We start from the raw sequence: 24,021 nt of genomic DNA, 5'->3' as shown, positions 1-24,021 counted from the left end.
TTGAACTCCGCTATAACGTGCTTCACATCTAATATGCGCGGTGCACAGTGGTATATTGCGAAGCATGTTTGCTCTTTGCTCCTCCCACCTTCTCCTTCTTCGGTATGTGTCGGCAGGCAGCGTGCGCTCTCCGTGTGTGTGTTCCCCAACTGGCAGTTCAAGAAGCGCGTGGCTGACGTCACCCAATACTGAGCGCACGTCATCAAGCGTGCCTCGAGGCGCGACCACCGCGGCGCGGCGCTAGTTTCTTAACCTCTTTCAGCGCGTGTTTTGAACCCACACTAAAAATGACCATAATTAATGCTGCTAGGATTAATTAGACATCACGTTGGAGCACTTACGGTGTCATTCCGTGATTACAAGACATAGACCAACTTATTACAACATAAATGTCACAAACAAAAAATCGGCTGTCAGGGGCCTTTTAATGATGAAAGAGAATGTGGCACATTTCGGAGCACTTACGAAACAATTGTTCCATGGTTAGTGTCAGAATATAAAGAAAATAAATGGAGTCAGTTGGTCAATGATACTCCTTACATCCTGCTGATGTGAGAGCCTGACACAAAAACTGAAAGACAAAGGATGACAAGGCCAAATGGAAACACTGCAAAGTTATGGTCAATCACCTACCAATCTTTCTTTTGCTGAGCTAAACTTGCGTGAACAGGTGCATTATTGCACAGACTTGCAAAGTCAAGAGTATGCATTACCAACTGCCTAGCCTGAACCAATGCTTTGTAAAGACGGGCATAATTCCTTTAGGTTGATAACTTATACACTGCCAAAAAGTCCATTCTTCTCTTTACATTTTCAGTGAACATGCCCAAAACTTTATACCTGATTTTACTTGCTTCATACAACCAATTTTTAGCCCTTTCTCTTTTTTTTCCCTAACCTTTTCGTCACCCCTTTGCCCTTCCTCAGTGCAGGGTAGCAAACCAGATAATATATTTCTGGACAACCACCCTGTCTTTCACTCAACCTTTCTTTCTCTCGACATTGCTACAACTCACCACCTGAGTGCATCTGTACGTGTGCTGTCACACTGAAGCAGATCTTCACAGAATAATTGTACATCCTGACAAAGCATGTTTTCCTCAGGATGGCAAAGTTGGTATGGTCATCCGTTTTCTTGATGAATGAAGAATTAATTATACACAGAGTATCAACAACATGAAATGCTATGCAACTTCTTCACCATGACTGGCATTGCAAAATGCACATTGGACAGTGTCGGTTTGTCCTTAACCTTTGCCGCACATGCCCTTTGCATACTGTTCTTGCAGGAAAGACAAGAAGTAAACATTGAAGACAGCGAAGGAATATCTCTGTACATCGACCAGCTGTCTTCATGGCCCCTAACTTCAGTTTTTGTTGACATGCGAGAAAAAAAGAAAAATGCATCAAGGAGTCCCGGGTACAATTCCTTTTTAAGTTATATACGTAAGTGGTTTGACTAAAACTAGTGCAAATTATTCGAACAATTAAAGAAAGCACCATTGTATGAAGGCAACTATTCGCAACTGAAGGATACCTTCTTCCAAAGCAATGCGTTTTTTGTTTTTAACTTCCTGAATGAGTGGTCATGGCTAACCCGCATCTTCTGTGATCCTCAGCCAACACTCCACAGACTGTGGAAGGCATGCTCCGCCATTTTCTCGATCTCGGCGTGCCTCCACATACCCGGCCACTAAATGAAGAAAACCAGATCAGTCGCAGATGCGATGTCTCGAATGTCACATCCATGGAGGGGAAAAAAAATTTTCCAAGACCTGGGCAGCTGAAAACTCGCTTCAGCGGCACAGTGCAATCTGTTGCAATGCACATGTTTGAAGCCTTATAACAATTTACACATGTTATGCAGGGCACTTAATCTGTTATTGATCTGAACGACTTCCACGAATGCCGCAATACGTTTCACCGTTTCAGGGTTAAAATGAGCTGCATAAGTGGAAATAGCCTAGCAGGTAAGAAACAATACATCTGCGAAGGTGCAAACATTTTATTGCGACAGCAATTATATGGACAGTCTCGGCTGGATTTTGTCGTCGCCGCCGTCATGCACCGTATATGTATAAGTATGTATATATATATAAAAGCCCCAAAGAAAAATAATTCAGAAAAATGCTTCCGAAGCGCGGAGTCGAACCAGGGACCTCTTGCTCCGCAGCGAGTGGTGCTATCCACTACGCCACGAAACGCAGATCTTCCACGTAGCTAACGGCGAGCGTTATATACCAGCGCCTCCTCTAGAAAGATGCCTGCGACGTCGCACGCTTTCCCATGGGGATGAGAGGTTCCTCGTAGTTCAGTGCTTTCTCCGCAAGGAGCGCTCACAGCTGACACTACTATTTCCGCTGGATTCGGAAGTGACGCCATCGCAGCCGGCAACACAGCCGCTTCGGCAAGCATTGCCTCCGGGATAACCATAGGCAGTGCTTTAATCTCAGAGGCTGCAAGGTTTAAAGCGGCCACCGCAGCGAGCGCTCGCAGCCGACACTGTTTGGGGGAGCGGAGGAGGAGAGAACAGGAGAGGGCCGGGAACCAGCTCTTCGGCTCACGTCGCAGGCATCTTTCTAGAGGAGGCATTGTATATACACACCCTTTACCGCTGGACGGACTCAGAGACGGCAGGCGATAATAAGCGTTTCTTCATTACCAGCGAGATGGCGCTAGGAACGCGACGGGCGCATTTAAAAGTCGTCGGCGAGCTCGCTCGCTTCTTCTTATATTTGCGCAGCGAGAACCTTGCCCTTCCGCTGTCTGCTCGCGCGGTTTTCTCGTGCAATGCCTCCTTGACTAGATGCCCGCCGCGTGGTCCGGTAACCCGGTTCCGTACCCTCTCCCTCTTTTTTTCTCCGCGGTCAGGCCATGAGCGCCCACTATAGCGCACGCCTGCAACGGATGCAACGGGTTTTGCTTTTGTGGCACTTAAAACGCCTTTCCTGTGTTAACAGGGAATAGGAACACCTTACTTACTTACTTTTACTTATTTACTAACAAAGGTCACGTGTTGCTGCCTCCGAGATTGCCATCAGGCCTGATACAGTCTCGAAGGTGTAAGCGTATTTCCGCTGCCGCCGAAAGTTGATGATGATGATGATGAGTTGTGGCCGTACCCTTTAGATCGGGTGGACGCATGATCGCGTCCTAGCCGGAGAAGAAAGAGAAAAAAAAAGGAAAAAAGAAGGAAAGGCAGGAAAGCTAAGACAGAACGGGGCGGAGATTGCAGTCATCGTCTCACTAATGTCCACCACATTCGTAGACGGGCCTTCGCAACCAATACTGCATTGTAGCGTCGGTCCTCAGATGACTCAAATCCCAGTCCCAGTGGGGCGACATTTGTTTTCGTGGCCACTACAGGGAGCGACCGCCGCGCCGCCATCCGATAGCGCCTGAAACGCGCTTCTGGGCACTTTTTCTCCCTGAAGACGGCTGCTGGCCTAGGTACTGAGGAGGAGAACGCCCCAGCTCAACTTGTCCCTAAACGCGCTTCGCGCCGGTGTCAACTCACGTCGAGGCAAGTTCTTGCATTCCTTGTTCTGCGATGTTTTCTACGCGCGACGATGAAATTTCTCCACGCAGTACGCGTCTCTATTTAGAACTATTTTCAGCGTGACAGTTTTTGTATTTTCTTGTAGCCTGGGAACACCGTTCAATTTGTGCGACAGAAACTTATGCAGCTTCCGTCTCGCGCAAACAATTGAATATCGCTTGTTACTTTCTTGCCCTAGAGTTGAACTAGTAAAATGTTCGCGACACACACTTATGAGAACGAATGCAATTAGCTAGGTCTTCGCTTGTAGTACATTAGTGTGCAAAAAAGCTTTTATTTGCGCAGGTGCCCATGCTGCCAGTGCAGTCATAACGCTTTGGCGTTGGATCCGAGCCCATGGAGAAAGTTGGAGCTGTAGAGCTGTATGTAAGTAAACTTTGTGCGTGCATATTCTTCGTTTGACCATTGCGAAATATTTCAGAAGTGGTGTACTAATCAGTGCACAAAAATTGATCTGCCAACGTTAAACAAAAAGCATTTAATAAAACTAATGAGCCGTAGTGTCCCCACTTCACTGCTCATGGGCTTTCTTCCATTAGCTTAATGGGCACAGCCACTGCATGCTCTGCCAAGAAGCCAGACATGAAGTTCAAGGGGACACAGCTTTTGCATCGGTCTGGCTTTAATGAGGGCAACTTGCGCTGTGATTCAAAATTTTATTTTCAAGCCGTTGTTCGAAGCTTTACAGGAGGCTAACACATACAATAGGGCTCTCGTGGTTCAAAAACCGTGGGCAGGACTACCGCTCAAAAGAAATCTAGGCCGAAGGTTTACAGGTTAGTATGATTGAAAATTGGGCGAGTTGGTAACAACTCATAGCTGGTAGAGGCAAAACATTGCGAAATAACAGAGACCAAGGACGAGTAGACACGACACGAGTGCTGACTTTCAACTGAAAAGTTTATTGAAGCAACATCATAATATACTCTTACTGTGCATGCTCTTACAAGGCAAGAAACTCTTGACGACATCATGGCATTGTAGTGGTGTTCGCAGCCAAGAATAAAGTTGGTGATATCTGCACAGCAGTGCGGAAAAAGGCCCAGTGGTGAAGGATTCATATTCCATTAAGCACACGAATGTTTTTGTGCCATTGACATTGTGTACAGCATACCCTTCACGTGTGGAAGTGTTTACATTGGGCAATCGGGGCGACGCGTAAACTCGCAACTGAGGGAGCATCAAAATTCCCCGAGAGGTAATGTTTGCTCGAAGCACATGGCAATGCACTGCCAAGATTGCAGGTACACCACAGAATTTTCTATGATGAGGATTCTTTTCCGCCACCACGACCAGTTGACACGCGAAATCTTCAAGGCCCGCAAAATACAGAAGGCAGGGCATAACTGTGTCATTAAGTCTTCAATAGCCCTCCAGGAAAAGGAAATTTCCTTTTTAGATTCTTGTAATCGTTACAGTGCTAAGATTACTAGCAAGAGCGAGCCAAAGAGCCCGGATGAAAGCATGCCAGTTTCATTACCATCTGCTATTGCCATGTATTAGCATGGCTCTTTTGACAAACACTGACATCCCGGAATATTTTCTGGCTGTTTTAGGTCAGCAGTTAATGTACAAGCTTCCTAAATTCTTCCATTGCATGCTATGTTCTTATCATGAATTAGAGGCTCAAGACATCAAGTACATCAACAGTTTCTTCCGTTGTTTGTTATTGAAAGCATGTTGTAGGGATGGGTAAGTTTCCGTATGAGATAGATTTTGCACATACCGCAGAACCATATGTGCTCAAATACTGCAGAAAGTTTCAGTATTATCGTCACCATCTTTCAAAGTAGCATTTGGCGTTGTTAGTTGCCTAATTTCTGAAGGAAGAAAAAAACTGGAAAATGAGTTCCTGGACTCCAATCTCAAAGGTGATGCTTTACCTCCATGCAAATTCATCGACGTTCGAAAAAAAAAAAAAATTACAAATTCGCATAAGATCTGCATATTTTTGTTGGAATCCTTCGGTATTACTTTTCATGTTGTCAACTAGTTTATTTGTATAGGGAAAGGCTGCTCAATTACCTTGTCTGGAATCGGTGCACTGAGTTTGTGTGCTATGCTTAATTTGGCAGTTGCAGGGTGGTAAGGCATAGCCTTTCAGATAGCAGACTTGTCTACCATCTTTCTGGTGCTCCTGCCACGGGCTGAAGCCAATTAAATCCTTGTGAAATGTTTGCCGGAGGTTCAACGGTGTGCACACTAGCATGTCCCAACCGATCAGGACAGAAGATAGTCAACAAGTTTGGAGAAAATGTGCAAATTCTGCACAGTGCATTCACATTCCAGTGGACATTTGCTGGCTGGCGCATCCTCTTGCCAAAGTCCAACATCAGGGGAATGTGCAGTGCTGCATGTCTGGAAAAAAGTTCATTGACTAAACACCAAGCGATGTCTGCCAAGGTGTCGAGCTTTCAAAGTGCAAAGAGAGAGTAAGCTTGCTCTAACAAACATAGCAGTGGTTATGAAAATGATAATGTGCATTTGTAAGTACATACTGTCATAGTGCGCTCAGTACAAAACAAGTAACCAACTAAGGCATGCCGAGTTTTAAATAGCATAGGTGTATTATGTCCGGTACCGCCTCACACAAGAAACGCCTGCTGGTGTGCCATACCCTTCTACCTATGAACTTGCAGCAGTTGGGGACCTATTAATTGCACCATGGCACTGATAACGATGTAGACTTTCTAGAACAAATGGCTCGGCAGCTACAAAAGTGGACTTGCTACGAAACGTATAATGCAGATGGCACTTTCATCGGTACTAAAGGTTTTGAAAACGCGCAAATGCTTCACAAGCTTGCCCTCGGATGCGTGAACATTTCTAAAGGCACCGTGCGTTTCACTTATAAGGATTTGTGCAGGTGGTATAAATAACCATTGTGGCATCGCAGAAAGTGTCAAAAACATGCTTGGAAAATGTTCCGATTTGTCGTAATTTCTGAAACATAGGGTAAGCTGCTGCATGCATATGTTTGACTGACCTCATTGTGCGTTTTGCATGCAGGACGAAATTAGCATTCTGGTAATTCCATAACCAGGTCACAATTGTGAGACATACTGTTGTGGAGGAACTAGTTGATTTTGCCTACCCGGGATTCCATAAAACACCTAAATTTAATTGCACTGTGTGGGACAATATCAACTGTTCAGTTGCACCTGCTTTTGGCTGTTACAAGTTTAGTGCTGTTTACCAATGTTTCGCTGCTGCGCTTATGTGTATTTTGTGGTTGAAATTGCTTTAATTTTAAAGGAGTGCTGACACGATTTTGAGACATCGCAAAAGGGACATTTTTGGTTTCCTTGGTATGCAGTGTCAACTATGTCCACACACCGTAGTCGGAGAGCACATATCAAATATTTTAATTTGACTTTGAAGTTTTTGTCGCTGAGCATCTGCAAGCCAGCCACAGTTGAATGGACATTATCCTGATGAGTCAAGACAGTTCCCCCGAGTTTGCAAATTCTGCATCCTGCATGCAGCCTATATCGTAGAAATCACTGTCAGGGTCACTGGACCACAATTAACTTATCGTTGTTTATGTGAACCACGGACAGATGATGGATTTGCCGCTAGTACGTCGCGAGTTTCTGTATCCCCGTGACATCACACTGCTATGAAACGTCACCGAAAAGCCGCCCCCTCAATATCGAAACCAAAAGTGTCTTTTTAAGGTAGCGATATATAAAATATATACGATGCATTCCCAGGCACCACAGTACTCGTTTTAGGTTTCTCAACACCAGTATTTTTATTTAGAGCATCAATCCGAAAATTTTTAATCGTGTCAGTACTCTTTTAACATATCTTTTTTCCTGTCTGTACTCATAAGTAACCTCAACTCACTTGGTAAGAATCTTTAGCACATAAGCGACACAAGGACGAAAAGGGAGGGACAACGTCTGCACTAACTTTCAACGAAATGGTTTATTGCACACAAGGCACTAATAGACACAGTGGTGGTGCCCTAGCACTTCACCAAGATGCCATGCAGAGAGATATGTCTTTTTCTGTTTTATTTTGACAAAATATATGGCACACTATAATCACTTCGTGAACTACTACACATTCAATACAGTCAATTCTTTATTCGAGAAGGATAGTTGCGGAGTGCTAACACAATTGGTACCCACTTTTACAATTTTTGCAGCTTCTATTATCAGTCTCGTTAGTTCAACTCTATTAGCTGATGAAACCTTTGTGTCCTGAAAGAAAGGTTCATACTCTCATGCCCTACACTGTGACGCCAGCCATCCATCGTTGCATTTGTTCACAAGATTACAGTGCTCTCTTAACCTATCATTCATGCAGTGGCCCATTTCCTGACATACCGCTTACCACATGAAAGAGGTATCTGATAAACGGCAGCTTCTCAGCATATGTCCTATGTCGTTTTGTGCAAGCAATTGTCTTCTTTGGTGCTTGACTACTAATTCTGCAAATCGATTTCAGCTTGCATGGAGCTGAAAAACTACTTGTACATTAGCACGTGATGCCATCCTTTCCATAACTGTAGTTGGATAGCGTAACAACTCAACAGGACACACAACACATGGGAAAGGTTCACACACAACGCGTCGCACAAACAGAAGTGTAAGTCGTAAAAGGCTTAAATTAGGAAGTACCGCTCCATTGCTCTAGTTGGCTGTTCCAACAGTGATGTCGCTCAAAAAAGAATAGCTGATGTGCCATACTTGCACAAAATTTAGCATTACATAATAAGGTTGGTATTACATACAAATGTGCAAATAGTTTTCCAGCTCTATGAAAGCTGAAATCAATTTGCAGAATTTGCAGTCAAGCACGAAAGAAAACTGGTTGTAAGAAAACGATATAGGATGTGGTTTGCGGAATGTAGACAAGCTGTTGCTTATCAGATACCTCTTTTCTGCAGTAAGCAGTATGCTGGGCAAACAAGCAGCTGCATGAATGATAGGTTAAGATAGCATTGTAATGTGTGAACCTTTCTGGCAGAACACAAAGGTTTGTCAACCAACAGAGCTGAACTAACGAGATTTATAATACTATTAGCTGCAGGAATTGCACAAATTGGGTACCAATCGTGTTAGCACTCTGTCCCTGTCCTTGTCGGATAAAGAATCTGCTTTCTTGATTGTGCAATAGTTCGTTAGTTGATTAGTGTTACGTACGTCTTGTAAAAATGAAGCAGAAAAATACAAATCTCTGTGCATGGCTTCTTGGTGCAGTGTGAGGGCACCAACACTATATAAATGTTTGCCTCGTGTGCAATAAACGATTTTGTTTAAAGTTAGCGCATGCGTTGTGTCTCTCCATTTTTCTCCTTGTGTTGCTTATGTGCAAAAAATTCTTAGTATGTTGCCAACTAGGCTGAATTTTTCCCTAAACCTCTGTCACCCTGTGCTGCATCGTCTGTTGTCTTTTGACCAAACTATAGCCTCTTGTTTTTTTTTTGGTATGCAGGTGTATGTGCATGCTTGACTGAAACATTTTTTTAATTTAATATGCCTTTTGTGTGCAAGATGAAATTAGAATTCCAGATATTCCCAAAACCACAATATGATTGTCACACACAGTGCTGTGGAGGAGCTCGCTAATTTTGCCTACCCTAGATTCTTTAGCATATCTAGATTTACTTCATTAAGTGAGACAAAATCAGCTGTTGAACCGCCCATGCTTTTGGCATATACAAATGTTCGACAATTCGACAAAGTATTGCTGCTGTGCTTGTGCGTTTGCCAAGTCAGCCTTCCGATTTTTGTTGTGGTGATACATGCCTGCTCGATGGAGACACCTTGTATTTATTGTGCCTTTTGCGTGCAGGTTTTTGGACAAAGTCATCAATTCCATTGCTCTTCCTATGCCAAGTGGCCAGGATAATGGTTGAAATTGCTACAATAAAGGTTATGATCAACAACATTTGTTGAAATTTTGCATTTACTTTTGGAAGAGCAGTATAACGCATTCCATGCAACATTACTAATGAAAATGGGTCGACTTAAAATGCTTATGTTGTCTGGAGCGCAATGGATTAAGCGAGTGCCATGTAGGAATAAACAGCATTAACTAATTCTTTGGACAAAAGAACACCGATTTTGCTGATATGAAAAATTCTTGTTCACGGGGTGATGCTGGAGCTGTTTTGACAAGCGTACTTGTCGTCTTCGTGGCTGCAACTTGGAGACAAGTCTTGTCGAAATGTTGGCTCCAGTGACACCCTAGTCAAAGCGTTGTACCATGCCAGCATTTCACAATCAAAAGTTTTAGCTGTTCACTGTTAGCCTGTTACACCCTGGTGGTGCAAGCTGAGGCATTTATTTTGTCTTTCTTTATGCCTCAACATAACTTCTATCAAAAGTGATAACTAAAGGGAAGTCTGCATAATATGGCATCGGATTAATTTCTGGAGCTTCTCTAGCCAGCAAATTGAGAACTCTTTCTGTCTACTCTGTCCTTTTTTCCTATGTTCACGCGCTGCAAAACACTGCCAGTATGATAATCCAAAAACGGCAGAAGTTCAGGGGAAGATGGAGGCTTGAAAAGGTGAAAAATTCTTGGACACGGAGTGATGATGATGATGATGATGTCCTCGACTTGATGGCGCTCACCCACAAAGGGGGATGGGCCAAGAACCGGGCGGCAGGATGCTTAAGGTAATCACCAATTATACTAAACAAATCTTTTTTTTTTTTTTTAGGTTAAAAAATGTAATTGTTGAAGGAGCAAGCGGACAGACTATCGTTTCGGTAGTTTCTAAGATAAATAATAACAGATTTCGAATCAAGATTATGTACAGAGATAAATAGACTAACACGGTAATCTTTTTGTTTCAGTGATGTAATCGAACACAGCAGAGCAGACATCCCTGTGGCTATACCCTAACAAAGTGTTGCTGGAGTCAGCGTTTCGACAAGCAGTCTTGTCTTCTTCAAGGGTAAAAATTGCTGCTGAAAGAAAGAATTCGATGCAGAAACCACTATTCGACACCTTTATTTTAGCCTTTTTTTAACCTTTTTAACCTTTTTATTTTAACCTTTTTTTTATTGGCGCATAAGTGTTTTAAAATACAGCAAAAATCCCTATATCTCCCGTGGAGCAAAGTTCTCTCGATTTCTTTTCATCGAAGTGAGTGGGTCGGCGGCCGTAAATGACGGGAGGCGCTCAAGGATAGCTTTCGGTTTCGGTTTTTGACTGCGCGAAGCGCCACCTGCTTCCTGCAACTGGTGTCATGGAGACTTCCTGTTTAACTTTTTGAAACTCCAAGCGATTGCAACCTTTCCTTGCACTGTTGTACTTGATATTGTGAAATATATATGCGCCTGTGTACGTTATGGTTATATTAGGCACCATCCGGGATATCAAGCATCGAAATCTGATGTGCGACACTTGCGCTTTGCCACTAGAAGGTAAGCAAAACACCACTGCATGCTGCACGACGTTCCTGCTGTCTGCGCAGTGAAGCAAATATGTATCGTCTTTACGGCGACCGCTGTCCTTGCATCTCGGCACGACGTAGGCGGGATCGACTCCTCCCATGTTTATCGTAGAAGAAAGTGAGCCGCGCCAATACGGACACTAGAGAACCAGACATCGTGTCTTCTCATGTGTCGGCTTTTGACGCTTTTCGTCCCATTAAAGACTGATTCCTACCTCTAGAAACTTTCTCTCGTTCTTTGTGTTTATATTCTGCCCTTTTCACCGGACTTTGAAACGAGGTCGCATTTGTTCGTCAACTGACGCAACGTGCAGAATGTTGCCTTTGCCTTGTTCGCAAAAGAAGATAGTCAATACCACGCCATCGAAGGGGCCTGTGAATGCATAAAATTCGTCAAAAAGAAATTGACATGCTTCCTGAAGTCTGAAAGGGCTAGGTTATTTTCTGCATCGCAAGAAGCCAGTCACGTGTTTGGCGCTACAGGGGACCCTCCACGGGCTGCTGCGGCTACTATCCCAGCCTTTAAATCCGTTCCACTCCCAGCGCGAGTGCGCCGATACAGCTGTGGCAGACTGTCTACGATGCTTACATTGAATGCTGCAAGCTGCGTACATTGAAATTGTTTTATTTTTACACGTGCATAAAATACGATTCGTGCATGCAAACAAACAAGGCGTTAAGTAGGGCGGCATGGCTCATCTGTTTACAACATCACCACATTGGGAACCAATCGCACTGTTTGCATGAATGGCATTCCCCGCCAAGCGAAGGTGACCGAAGACATAGGTGTAAGTGCAGTCTTCATATATTACACTATTTAAAGCCTACTAAGTGACATGGTTTAGACAACCTGTTACCATAAGGACCTACCAACATTGTGCATTTGTACAGAGCTGTCTATGCTTTTAACTTGAGGCATTTAAAATTATTTCCTCATCTTATTATCTACTCCATCTATCTTCTAGCTGCCCTTATCCGGGTGCTCTCATGGCCACTTCCGTAACTGGTATTGGGCGTAAGGCATACCACTGGAAGAGCAGACGCCACCTTTGGTGCAACGTGCTAGGCAGGCTCATGTGGTCATAGTGGCTGCTTAGTCTGCTTTGGGAGCACCAGAGCGAGCTGAAAACAAAACTTTAGAATGCCATCTGCGCTGTAATTCTGAGTGACTGGGGAGGTTTTCCTGCTGTTGCTGTGCGCTCGACAACACTTGGAAGAAATCACTACATTATGTAGCCACTGTCTTTGGAGGAGTTTTGTGTGGTAGGCCAGTGCTCAATGCAGGGCGTACGCTATGGAGCCTGCTGCCAGCTTCCACATGTGTCCGCAGGGTAAGAAGGTGCGTGAATCTGCGAATGCAGAACTTAGAAATTGTAAACAGCTATTGGCTAGCACTTCCTCAAGGAAGATTTCTGCTTTGACGTGGGGCTGCGATGTTCGGTGAGTAGCAGGAAGCACTCACCGAGACTCGCCTGTGAACGCTGCCCAGCTAATGATGCTTTTCTTCCTCAAGGTGGCCCATACGTTCCTTACCTCCATATCGCCCCCAAAATTAGGTTGATGCACTCAAGCTAATTTCAATTAAGTTGACCTGTCCCAAATCCATTTGTTTTCTACAAAGCCATATGTACTATTGTTGGAAAAGTGCCACACCTTTTGCATTATAGACACAATATTGGCACCGAAATTGCTGGAGAATTTGCCATAGACTTTTGCACATTAAAAATTTCTATTGCACTCTCTACACCTTGTTTTTGCCCTGCTTTGTAGCTGCAATCTCGTTGCTGCAGTAACTTCTCAGTTTCTGCAATTCCTAGCCCATGCATGTCTTTGTCTGCCGGCGTTGTTTGGAGAACTAGTCCAGCGAACGTTGCTATGTGATACTTGTTCACCTCCACGTTGCACAATACCACACGTTTTGCCTCGTAGACTGCTTCTGCTTCTAACAGCAGTTACGTAGTCTGCCGTCTTAAGCTTTGGCGTATGAAAGCTCTGATGCTATAGGAGGTAATCACAAGATGTCATGAGCAAGGAGCACTAGTGCGGCAGCCACCATAGCCGTGGTCGTCCACGTGGTCCTCATTCTAGGACTACAACCAAGGTTGTTGGCCGTGCATATTGTTTCGATATTTTTTCTCGTGACATCAGACTTGTCTGCCTGATCGCTGAACACCTACGGCTATAATGGCCAGATGTAGGCACTTGCTAGCGCCGCCTGGCAGGCCGAGCTCAGTGTGCTCGGTGCAGGCTCAGTGTGCTCAGTGCAGTGAGCTCAGTGCAGGCCTCCTATAGATACTGTAATGGAAAGGGAGCAATAGGAATCATTTTAAAAAAGGCTCTTGTTTGTTTTAGTCCGATCTAATGAATGTTTTGAATTATTAAAAAGAAGCAGCTGGAAATTGCTCACCGACGAGATTGATAACTGTAGATACACCACTTGATTGATAATAATTATAAGAAAAAAAAAAGGCTCTTCCCGACAGCACACACAAGTCACCATGGATGTCAATTTGCCTAAAGTTTAAGTTATTTTTTAAAAGCTTTGATAACATCCACGCACTGACAGTTTATTGTGTATGCTGCGTACGTGCAGTCACCAACTTGATGCTTCATTCTTGTATGTGCCATTTAGTTAGTTTGAACATTAGCTTGAACAAAATGTCATTATGTGGGTCATTTCTTGAGGGATTTGACGGCAGGATTCGAGAGGTCTCCATAATGACTGAAATATACAGTTTTTGTTCCATGGTTATGTTTTAGCGCACTGCAACCTCATATGGGGGTGCCTCATGAAAAAAATGCTTAAAACCAGTCGCGTCTCTGTAGCTCTTAAGGGCCAACTCCGGCGATTATTCGAGGTCGATGGATCTCAGTGAAATTCGCTGGGTACGTTCTTTTGCACGTTTCCGTCATTTATGCCAAATTACAGGCTTGAGACATGCGCAGATTGTTTGCAAATGAATTTTAAAGATTGTCTGCAAACGCCTTCCTGGCTTCCCACAATTATTGGCAACATTGCGTCTGTGACGTCAGTATTGCCAAGGCGGCGGAAGTGACGTAGCCGAGGGCACCGCTAACTTCGGCGCTTAGGCCGCTACAGCGAGCGTCTGCTGTGCACAAGGTGACAGACAGCGTTGGTTTGGCCGGCGCTTCGCTGGTCGTGCCGGCTGTCACAGTTCTCACACTCCGCGCCGGTGTGACCGGCATGCCTTGCACGACTTCCGGTTCGTTCGTAACAACGTCTACGTCACACGTTGACAGTACACTCGGTTGGGTTTCGGTTTCGGTGTTGCGCTTTTTTGCTTATTTAAAATTATTCTCCAATTTGCCGAGTATTTCTGCTATCGGGCCCGTAACAGGAGCGTCTCAGCAACATAAAAGCACCATTACTTTGACATGGCCAAAAAATCGCCGGAGTTGGCCTTTAAACATACATACTTAGTAGAGTCTTTTAGCAAGTTACGAAAATACGGTAAGGCTGTATAGAAGCGCTCCTCCTTTCCCGCTCGTTGTGCTTTTGCCGGTGAAGGCACCCCAACACCACAAAAGCTTTTTCAAAAATTACTGTGCGGTTGTCACGCCTCATTGTTGCCTGTCAGGCTACGCATTGTTAACGAGGAACCTGTCGTTTGGAGGACGCACTGTCACCTGAACTGGGAGCGGCTTAAAAGCAGGAAAGGAGGAGCGCTACCATACTGCCTTACCGTAGCTTTAAAAGACTATTAAGAAAAAAAAAAGTTTGGGACAAAGACAGTCATTCGTGGGTATGCCGCTAGCGAAAGGTCCAGCCCGCGTGTTTGGAGACCCCTGGTCTATATCATCCCAGGAACATGGAAAATAGACACTGGAAGTTTTACAAGACATCTTGTGTGGGTTAGACAAGAGAAAGACATACCGTTTATAGTTGATTTTATTGTAGCAAATGTGCTGCAATGACCACCATGCTGCAGCCACGCCGTATAGATCGTGAATGAATGTTTTACATCAACGGTTGTCTAACAACAGTTGACGTGGTAGTGTTGACTGTCCGCTTTGTAACAATGTAATAAACTTCACATATGTACTCCTATGGCTCAGCAAGCTATAGTTTAGCCAGTATTTTTGTATACAGTTTGTGTACACACCAATTCTGCAATGCCTGCACAACTGGTGAGGTTTCAAGTGACTCAAATGCTTTCTCATTATTTGTGAAGGTTATATATAGGGGTTGGCTATGTTCCATGCATTTATCCATAACATCTTCGACAGTGCTAATATGGTATATTGTTGAGTAGCCTGTATGAAATCCTGCTGACTCATTTGGTTGATTGGATTCTAAGGTGGTCCTAATTCTATTAGCTATTACTTTTGTAAATGCCTTGTTGGCAGTCATGAGTAAGCTGATCAGCTTGTAATCTTTCAATTTCTTGATGCCCCTTTTTATTCAAACATTTATATTGCAAAGCATGATTACAACAAAAAGGGATACACAGAAGAGGGTCCCTCGGTTACGAGACCATACCATGACCCCTTGCACATGATTATTGGGTACAAATCACAAATAGGTACATAAGTTAATTGTACCGAAAACAAAAAAAAATTACATTAATACAAGACATTGATAAACAAAGCTTATAAGTACATAATACTGTATAGTAATGTCATACATAATTAATTAGGGCAATGTTCATGTTCATCAAAGATTTCAGTACGCTGAAATCTTGCGAATAAGTGCTGTAATAAGGAAGGCTCTCTCTACATGAAAGTGCCCGTTAAGTTTTGGACATTGCTACTGCAGATCGCATATATTGATGCAACGAGAATCCCAAAATCTTCCTTGTACATCTCTAAAATATCTTTGAACATAGCCATTTCCATCTTGAAGTGGTACATCCTCTGGTCATCTTGCTGTGTTGCTTCTGAAATGCCAGTAAAAGTTACAATGTGGAAAACACGCTTTTGTTGTTTATTTGAAGACATCATTCAAAGTGAATATCCTGACTCACTTAAATTTGTATTGACATAGCACATGTGCTGAAACAAGTGCACAAGGTGCCCAAGAAGAAATAAGGACCCACAAGATTAGCAAAATTTCAGTCTGTAATCAGAACAAGCATTCCAAGACATTCCCCAGGGCTGTGAAATAAAACCATGTTTAGAATAACAAGAGAGCTGAGCTAGTTGGTAAGCATTCTAAAAGACAGGGCGTGCAAAGGCTGGACGGCCACTGTCGCTGAATGTTTAAAGAAGTCCGTTATGTTAAGTCCGAGCATGGTTGCAGAAAGCAATGAGGAAAAAAAACCTGTCGTAGGCATTCCTTACATTCATTGCGTTTCTTACAGGCTAAAGAAAGTGGGAAGCAGATACAGCGTTAATGTTGTTTTTACGACTGCCAATAAGCTAGGTAAGATTTGTGCACTGTGCAGAGAAAGAATGAGCGAGTAATAGACAAGATGCGGAATAACATTTGTTTCGCAAAACACACCAACAAATTCACCGATTGCTGTACAGGTGTGGTTTATAAGGTTCCCTTTAGCTACAGCTGCTTCTATGTAGGACAGAAGGGCCGCTGTATTAACCAGAGATTAATAGAACATAAAATATTGTTAAGTGGAGGCTCACCTTCTAATCTATCTTTACAGTGTCGAGAGTGTAAGTTCATGCCAGAATTCGATAAATACGCAGTTTTGTACAGGCATATGAATGAAGAAACTCATCTAATGATCGAGGCATGGCATATCGATAATAGTGGTAGCGCATGCCGTCTAACCGTCTATAAACTTGCATAAAGAATAAATCAAGTGCCTTAACAGTTATCTTTCACGTATACCCCCACATGTGCCGGATTGACAAGTTTGTCTATTGCATCAGCATGCGCAGATAAGTTTTCATGCCTTCTTTTTTTTCCGCCATTGTGTGCCTTTGCAGTTGTTAGTTGGCGTTTGTGGTGTCTTGACTTCTTTCTTGCGTCCGTGTTTGCATGCCCTGTCTTTTAGAGTGAAAACCATGTTGTGCATCAGCCTTGGTAACAGCAGCATGCTAGAACACACAGTGGTGTTAAAGTGTTCCTGAAACACTTTTCCATGTAATCATATAATGGCTTATCAGTTTATTGCCTCATGAATCTATTGCCGCAAAATTTTTTCAAACCAATAAAGAATGAGAATGAGCGGAGTTACAGATTACACGGTACTAAAAAGAAGTTAGCCACCTCGAGGTACAATGACAGTAGTGACGTCTGTGCAGGCTAGATGAGTATTTCAATGATGTACCAGTATAGGGCACAGGCTGTGATACAACCTAAGTGTCAGTGCTGCAGGTAGTGGTACCACTGTGATTTGCTTGTTTCGGGATGAGTTGTATACTGCTGTAAAAGTGGCCAGCTTGTTTTACTGCTTTCATGTTAGTAAGCCTGAAAACATCACTGCAGATTATTGTGTACACTTACAAAGTACCACCCGAGCAGTAAAGATTGCGTAGGATTGCCAGATACTCCACTCTGATTACTGGAGTAAATTATTTCTTCTGGCAACAAATCACCAGGAGGTAACCTAAGTTTGAAGACCTTTATCATATTAGTACATTTTGTAGTAACGGGTCGGTTTCGCCAAAAAAAAGCTACTGTAAGGTGCATGAATACTGCAAAGTTTCGACACTGATAAAATTGACAAGCAAGAAAGTCTTAGTCGAAGATCTATAGGATATAAAGCATGACCACTCAAGTTTTCCCTGTATACAAAGATTGTGATAACCGCCAGCCACATGTGCCGAAATGCACAGCCATCCAATAAGTATTGCAACACTTAATTAAATATGCAGATGCCTCAGCTTAATGTGAAAATATAGCCATTTCCCGGTAAGGTTACAGCTGTATATTTTATGCATGTTATAGTGCAGCCATCCTTTTCACAATTGTAAAGCTAGCTTTCCTGCTATGCAGTTTGCCCAACTAATGGCGGCTAGTCAATAACTGCAAACAGCGTGTTCAAGCGCATTTTGCTTACGCTATGACATGGAAAATGTAGACTCGGCTCTCTTGACATAAACACGCATAATAGACAAACCCCAGCACGTGCAACTAGGACCTCGTCTCCACTCTAAGCAAGACAGGTGCCGCCATTAGTTGGGCAAATATGCAGCGTAGGAAAGCGCACTTGCGGATTATGAAAAGGGTCTATTCTGAAATGTAGAGCGTGTATACAACCATAATCAGATGCCTTCTAAAGTTGAAAATCGCACATGGGAAAAGAAAGTAGTGGAAAGATGTGTAGAATTTAAATAAATGTAATTTTTCACTTTTTTGTGCTTACTAATGTGGGCTGATTCTACGTTTCTTTTTTTAAATGTTGCATGAAGCTTTAAGGATACTCTGCTCGTGAAAAAGTTGTTATAAGAGGTCATGAACCACCCGTCAGGCTTAGTAAAAAAATGTAGTCTTGGTGAGAAAACATAGTCAACGAGAGTTGGAAAGTTGGTAGATCGTTAGAAACAACTGGTTGCAGCGTGAACTTGACACAAAAACAAAAGAAGGCATGAACAAGCGCTGCGTCTTCTTTTGTCCTTATGTTGAGTTCGCGCTGTTACTTCGTTCAGAAAACACATCCTGCGGAAAGCAGACACCGCTATGAAAAGCTCAGCCAAGCCTTGCGGTCATGCGCAACAAAGAGATTAAAAGTGAAGCGTGAAGTTGCCATTTTCACAGGCACCCTCTTTTCATACAGGGGGCTGTGCTCACTCTCTTCGCAGCTGTCGGCACCTGCTGTTTGACGTTGAACAACACATAGCAGGTCAATATCCCACATAAATAAAGAGCGGCATTTGGATAAGATGCGTTTCTTGCCACCGGGTGCTGCCACACGCTGGCTCTGTGCTCTATAGTAGCCACACTCATGCACAGGAATAATGACAGCAGAGAGCAATCGTGTTTCATCACGCATGCTCAAGCTCATGACGTGAATTCTTTCCTCTATGCCATCCCTCCATGTGTACATTCGAGCAAGCTGAGAGAAGAGGGGAAGCACTGAAAGCGTGTGACAAATCCCTGTCACTCTATTCGTTCTTGACAAATTCCAAAAAATGTTTGCGGCAATCGACTCGTGAGGCCCGATACTGAGGTGATTCGATGATTACTTGGAAAAGTGGTTCAGGAGCCCCTTAAAGAATGAAGTAGTGGAACACTGCAAATTGTAATGGTAACTGCCCGCTTTCTTGCAACTGTGCAAGCTGCTTTACACTAGAATGATATGTGCTTTGAGCAAGTTTCTAAGGAAGTGATATCCACCATTACAGTCAGTGTTCTTTGAAATCTGTTGCATCTATAGGTAAACCATTGTGATTAAAGTGTGTATGTGTGCATGCTATTACCAGTGAGCACAGTTTTAATCACAGTTGTACGTGGGCTGTTTGAACCAGGTGGTGTCTTTGCTAGGACAAAACCAAGGGAAACGACAGCTGTAATAATAGTGCAGCTGGTCTACCAGAAGTACAGCAACTGGGTGCTTGCGCCAGTCAAAATTTTGCAGGTAGTCAGATTCTAACGCAAGAATATCTGGCAATGCAGAATTTACAGTACCACTCCTCAGAGCCTGTAACGCAGAGAAGTGGTCACTTCCAGCTTAATGTTCTGCTTTGCCTTGGCTGATGCAGCAAATGATATTAGCATTCTACACAAACCAGACAAATGGGACACTTGTCAGCAGCGCCCAAGGTCACGGGGAATAACTAAACTTTGCACAAAGTTCCAATGTGCACTGTCCTGTGTGTTGTCTTGCCTATACAAATTGATGGTAGGACTGCATTACACCAAACGTGCTGCAATTATGCCTGTGCCCCGTGCTGCGAAGAATCACAGGGCTGTGAAGAAGGCACACTTGCAGCGAAGAGAGGTACGTAATAAAAATGGCACAATTGGCGCTAGACAGTTGCACTGAGCCCCGTGTAATGTATTGGACACGTGAAGCGTATCATGACATATCAAATGGCAGAGAACAACACGGACATGTACAAAACAGTTCTATACCTTGGAGCCTCCCTACAGCAAAATAGCTGCACCGATCAGAAGCTGCAGTAACATAATTGCACCAAATCAAGTTTCGGGACTGAGGCAGAAGGCCTGGCCCGCTTAACTCATTTGCTCTGTCGCGCGGTAGAAACACAGGATAGCGAATGCAAAAACTTACCTTGGCATAAGGTCACACCGGCGCGTTCTCTGCTGGCTCATGAGCCATGGCTTGGCTGCCGATCCGGCTAGGGACAAGTGGAGCTAGGGGCGTTCTCTTCCTCAGTACCTAGGCCAGCGGCCGTCTTCAGGGAGAAAAAGTGCCTAAAAAGGGCGTTTCAGGCTCTACCGAATGGCGGCGCTGCGGTCGCTCCCTGTAGCGGCCACGAAAACAAATGTCGCCCCAGTGGGAGCGTGGTGCCCTCTGTTGGTCGTGGCGTCAGTTGCGTACACTTGAGAAGTATGTGTTCTGTCGTCTCCTCCTCGCTCCCGCAGACCCTGCAAAGCAACGTTACTAGAACAAACTCAGTTTCAAAGCTCCGTATCTCCGCCAGCGGAGGAGGGTGGTCCGAACGGCGGTCGCGAGAACTAGCGGCGCTGCAGTTCCGTCTTGCGCCACTATGGGCGCGTCGTCTGCTGCCACGGCATAACGCTGCGGTCCGTCGCGCAGTTGCTCGCGGCAATTGTGCGGCAACTTTCTTATTGTACTAGTTAGGTGGATACTTAGGTGGATATGCATAAGGTCGTCTGTATGCATTGGCCCGCGTACGTTCTTCATTGATTGGCTAAGAATCGATGTTCGGTCTATATTGCCACGCCCACTTCTTGTTTATTTTGATGTATTCGGGTTTGACCAGCAGCAGGGGCGTAGCCACGTTAGGGCACACCGGGCCCGTGCCCCCCCCCGAAATTTTTTTTTGCCATAGCCTACAGAGCAGAAAATGACACTCGACCACATCTGCCTGCTCGTCCCCACTACAGATCAAGGAGGTGCCCCCCCCCCCCCCCCCCCCCCGAAAAAATTTCTGCCTACGCCCCTGACCAGCAGGGACGGTTATCAACGCTCGACGCTGTCCGCGAAGCAGTGTTCGAGAAGCTTCGCGATTGTAGTAGATCGTTTTGGTAAGATTGCGCGCCGCATGCGTATGTTTCCAGCTTTGTCGAGATAACGCCGCCTCCAGGGATATCGCTGGAAAGTTCGATAGCGCCTGTATAAATCCGACGCGCAAGACCGCTGGTCAGTTGATCGACGGTCGGCGCTCTGTTCGCCGCTATCAGTGTATTGCTGTAGTTTGACTTTCAGTTTCCCGGCCACTAGTTCGGCCAAATGAAGAGTTTCATCTCGGACCTGCTGACTGCTGCCTTCGTCGACGTCACGACCCCGTGACACTATTTGAGCTGTCTACATTGCGCCTAACTTCCAAGCATAGGAGTTTCTAAGCGAATGAGGGTTTTCAGCGTAATTTTTATAACTACCACTACAACTTTAGCCGCTGCCGTCTTATCTAGACCAAGAACACCCAACACGTTTGTAAAAGCCTTTATAGTGCACGAAGAAGCGTACTTACTCGAGATACAAAAACGTTCTAGAAAAACTGTACTCATGTTGTCTACAATTATTGAAAAAAAACTTTCTCGAAAAACATCACCAATGCTTTGCAATGTTTACAAGACACGTTTTCGCGACGGTTAAAGGGGTACTGACCCAAAATCGGAAAATTATACGAGAATTGTAAATGAAATCTCAGTGTGCGATTACATCGAATATATGTCGTCTCTGAGCAATTTTTTCAGCGGATAGTTGTATTTTCGGTGTCTCATCTTTCTACGGTCGCATCCTTATACGGTGCCTTAAACAATTCGAACAGATCGGCCGTGATGTGAGCACCGAGCAGTCAGTCAGTCAGTCAGAAGAGTCGTCAGTATTCAACTTCAGTTTTTCAACTTCACCGAGCAGATGTTCCATGCCCGCAGCACTTCTTACACTGTACGACAGCCGCTTGCGTTTCGTGCTGTAGCCGTTCACTACTCAGTTAAACTGCTCGTCAACTACAATTATCTTTTGCACAAGTAAGTCTCCGTTCCCGAAGCAAAGTGTGGGATTGGGCTAGTTGGTATTCCATTATTATACTGCTCAGCGCAAAAAATTTGACACGGTACACAAAAGACGAGGACCAGCGCTGGTCCTCGTCTTTTCTATGTGTACCGTGTCAAATTTTTTGCGCTGAGCAGCCCGTTCCCGAGCCCGCGAGTGTAAAATATTCCGCACATCTTGTTGGATTCTTCGTCGTAATATCTCTCGAAAATCTATGCTTTGAAGGCATAGCGACAGCTGACAACTGATCGAATGTCAGTGTGATGCAACTCTCAGTCTCGGTAGCGTATATAGGTAATCGCCTGCCTTTCGTTTTGCTGTTCTATTTCTGTCGGCTCCTCCAAATTAGGCACTGGGCTTTCGTGGGACGCAGTGCGTTTTGGGGGGGAGGGGGGGATTTGCGCCTAAACCCGAACATTTTGGCTTTGAAATGTGGGGTGGAAATGCTGGGAACAAGCGCGGCACGGCACCGGGCGCGAGTTCCCACTTTCCACGTGGGATCAAAACTTCTTGTCCCGCAATGACACGACGATAGTGCTTTACAATGTCGTTACTCTCAAAATGAACGCCACAGACCTTGCATTTCGCAGTCACCTTCCTATCTTTGCGATGCAAAGCTTGAATGGCGTAGGGTCTTTTGGAGGTCCGAAGAAGTATCGTGAAGCGGAGTCGTCGTTACGGTAGCCGCTCTTGCAGCCCGGCGCAAAGCAAGTCGGCATACCGCACCGTGAATCTGTTCGCCCTCGTTACGCTTCGTACATCATGCACGTGTCTTCGTACAAGACGCTAAGCCTGGTCAAGAACAGTCGCAAAAATGACGAGCGAACAAAACGCAGACGTCGCTGTAACCGACGTGCGCTCGTACACCGGCGGCGCCGATCACAAGCGCCAGCCGCGGGAGCTAGACGTGACTGCAGCGCCACTAGTTCTCACGACCGCCACGCGGACCGCCTCTCCGGCGGAGCTTTTAAACTGAGTTTGTTCTAGTAACGTTGCTGCAAAGTGCCATCTGTACATGGATCGGCGTCAAAGTGTCGCCGGTAGGACAGTGTGCGAAGCGCTCCCGCCCAGAGCAGCGTACTGCCGACACTATTATCGTATAGTGGCTCCGCGGAGATTTCGCCCTTGTGCTCGCAGTACAGTGCCATCGTGGTCTTTTTCTGTGCATTCGCACTCCACTGGGCGTTTTCCGCTTGGCGTACCAAGGTCCGTATGGCAGTCTTGCGCTCGGCGGCCTCATCCTCAGTGCGTGCCAGGAAGCCGTATTTTCGGCGCAGGGTTTGCACCAAGGAGGTTTAAAAAAAATTCTGGAGTGGAAGCTCTCGAAATGCCTTGCCAGCGAAAGTGAAGCCAGCTTTTGCCCACCAAAGAGCTCGGAAACATGCTCTTTTTTGGTGGTGCCTACTTAGAGATCAAATGGCTTTGATCTGTTAATGTAAATGCTACGTTAATTATAAAATAAAAGATCGTTGTTGCAGACAAAAGTAACCCGTCGAGAGGAGTATTGTCGATTGATGTCCAAGAAAATTTACCATGACTTTGAGGCTTATTTTCGAAAACTAGTAGCACAAAGAGACACTTGCAGCAGTATCTGACCCATAAAAGTTGCCGTATTAAACTTCTCTGGCGTGCGTAGAAAACGCTCGCTTTCTATCGGTAAGCGCCGATGGTTTATCGTGCCCCTAGTAAGATGGCGCGCGCAGCCGCCATCTTTTGGTGGGCACGGCTTCACTATTGCGCAATAATCGCCACTCCAGCAATTTTTTTTAACCTCCTTGGTTTGCACACGGGCGCACCACTGTGTCGGTCAGGCTATGAGCGCTGCCTCGCGGATTTTGTGGGGAACTGAGGGAACCGCCGCCGCAATGGGAAAGCAAGCGACGCGGCGGGCATCTAGTCAAGGAGGCATTGTCTCGTGGTGAGGGGAAGAGGAATGTTTCAAGCTTTCACCGTGATGTCCACGCTCATGTTAC

General features: G+C 44.8%; 1 protein-coding gene and 1 long non-coding RNA gene across 2 annotated transcripts in view; both read right to left on the bottom strand.

The window, feature by feature from the left end:
• Window positions 1-24,021, bottom strand: part of LOC119372668 (gastrula zinc finger protein XlCGF8.2DB-like) — an 83,246-nt gene that overhangs the window by 49,068 nt on the left and 10,157 nt on the right. The gene's annotated exons all lie outside the window — the stretch shown is intronic.
• LOC119371971 (uncharacterized) lies at window positions 15,373-20,349 on the bottom strand. The gene is made up of 2 exons (XR_005179375.2): window positions 20,135-20,349; window positions 15,373-15,874 (listed from the first exon to the last, which is right to left on the bottom strand). It is a non-coding gene; the product is annotated as an uncharacterized LOC119371971 (long non-coding RNA).

This window comes from Rhipicephalus sanguineus, chromosome 10 (genome assembly GCF_013339695.2).
Source record: "Rhipicephalus sanguineus isolate Rsan-2018 chromosome 10, BIME_Rsan_1.4, whole genome shotgun sequence".
In the NCBI taxonomy this organism is placed as follows: domain Eukaryota; kingdom Metazoa; phylum Arthropoda; class Arachnida; order Ixodida; family Ixodidae; genus Rhipicephalus; species Rhipicephalus sanguineus.
The sequence above is the reverse complement of the archived record's forward strand: the minus strand, read 5'-3'. Positions and strand labels throughout refer to the sequence as shown.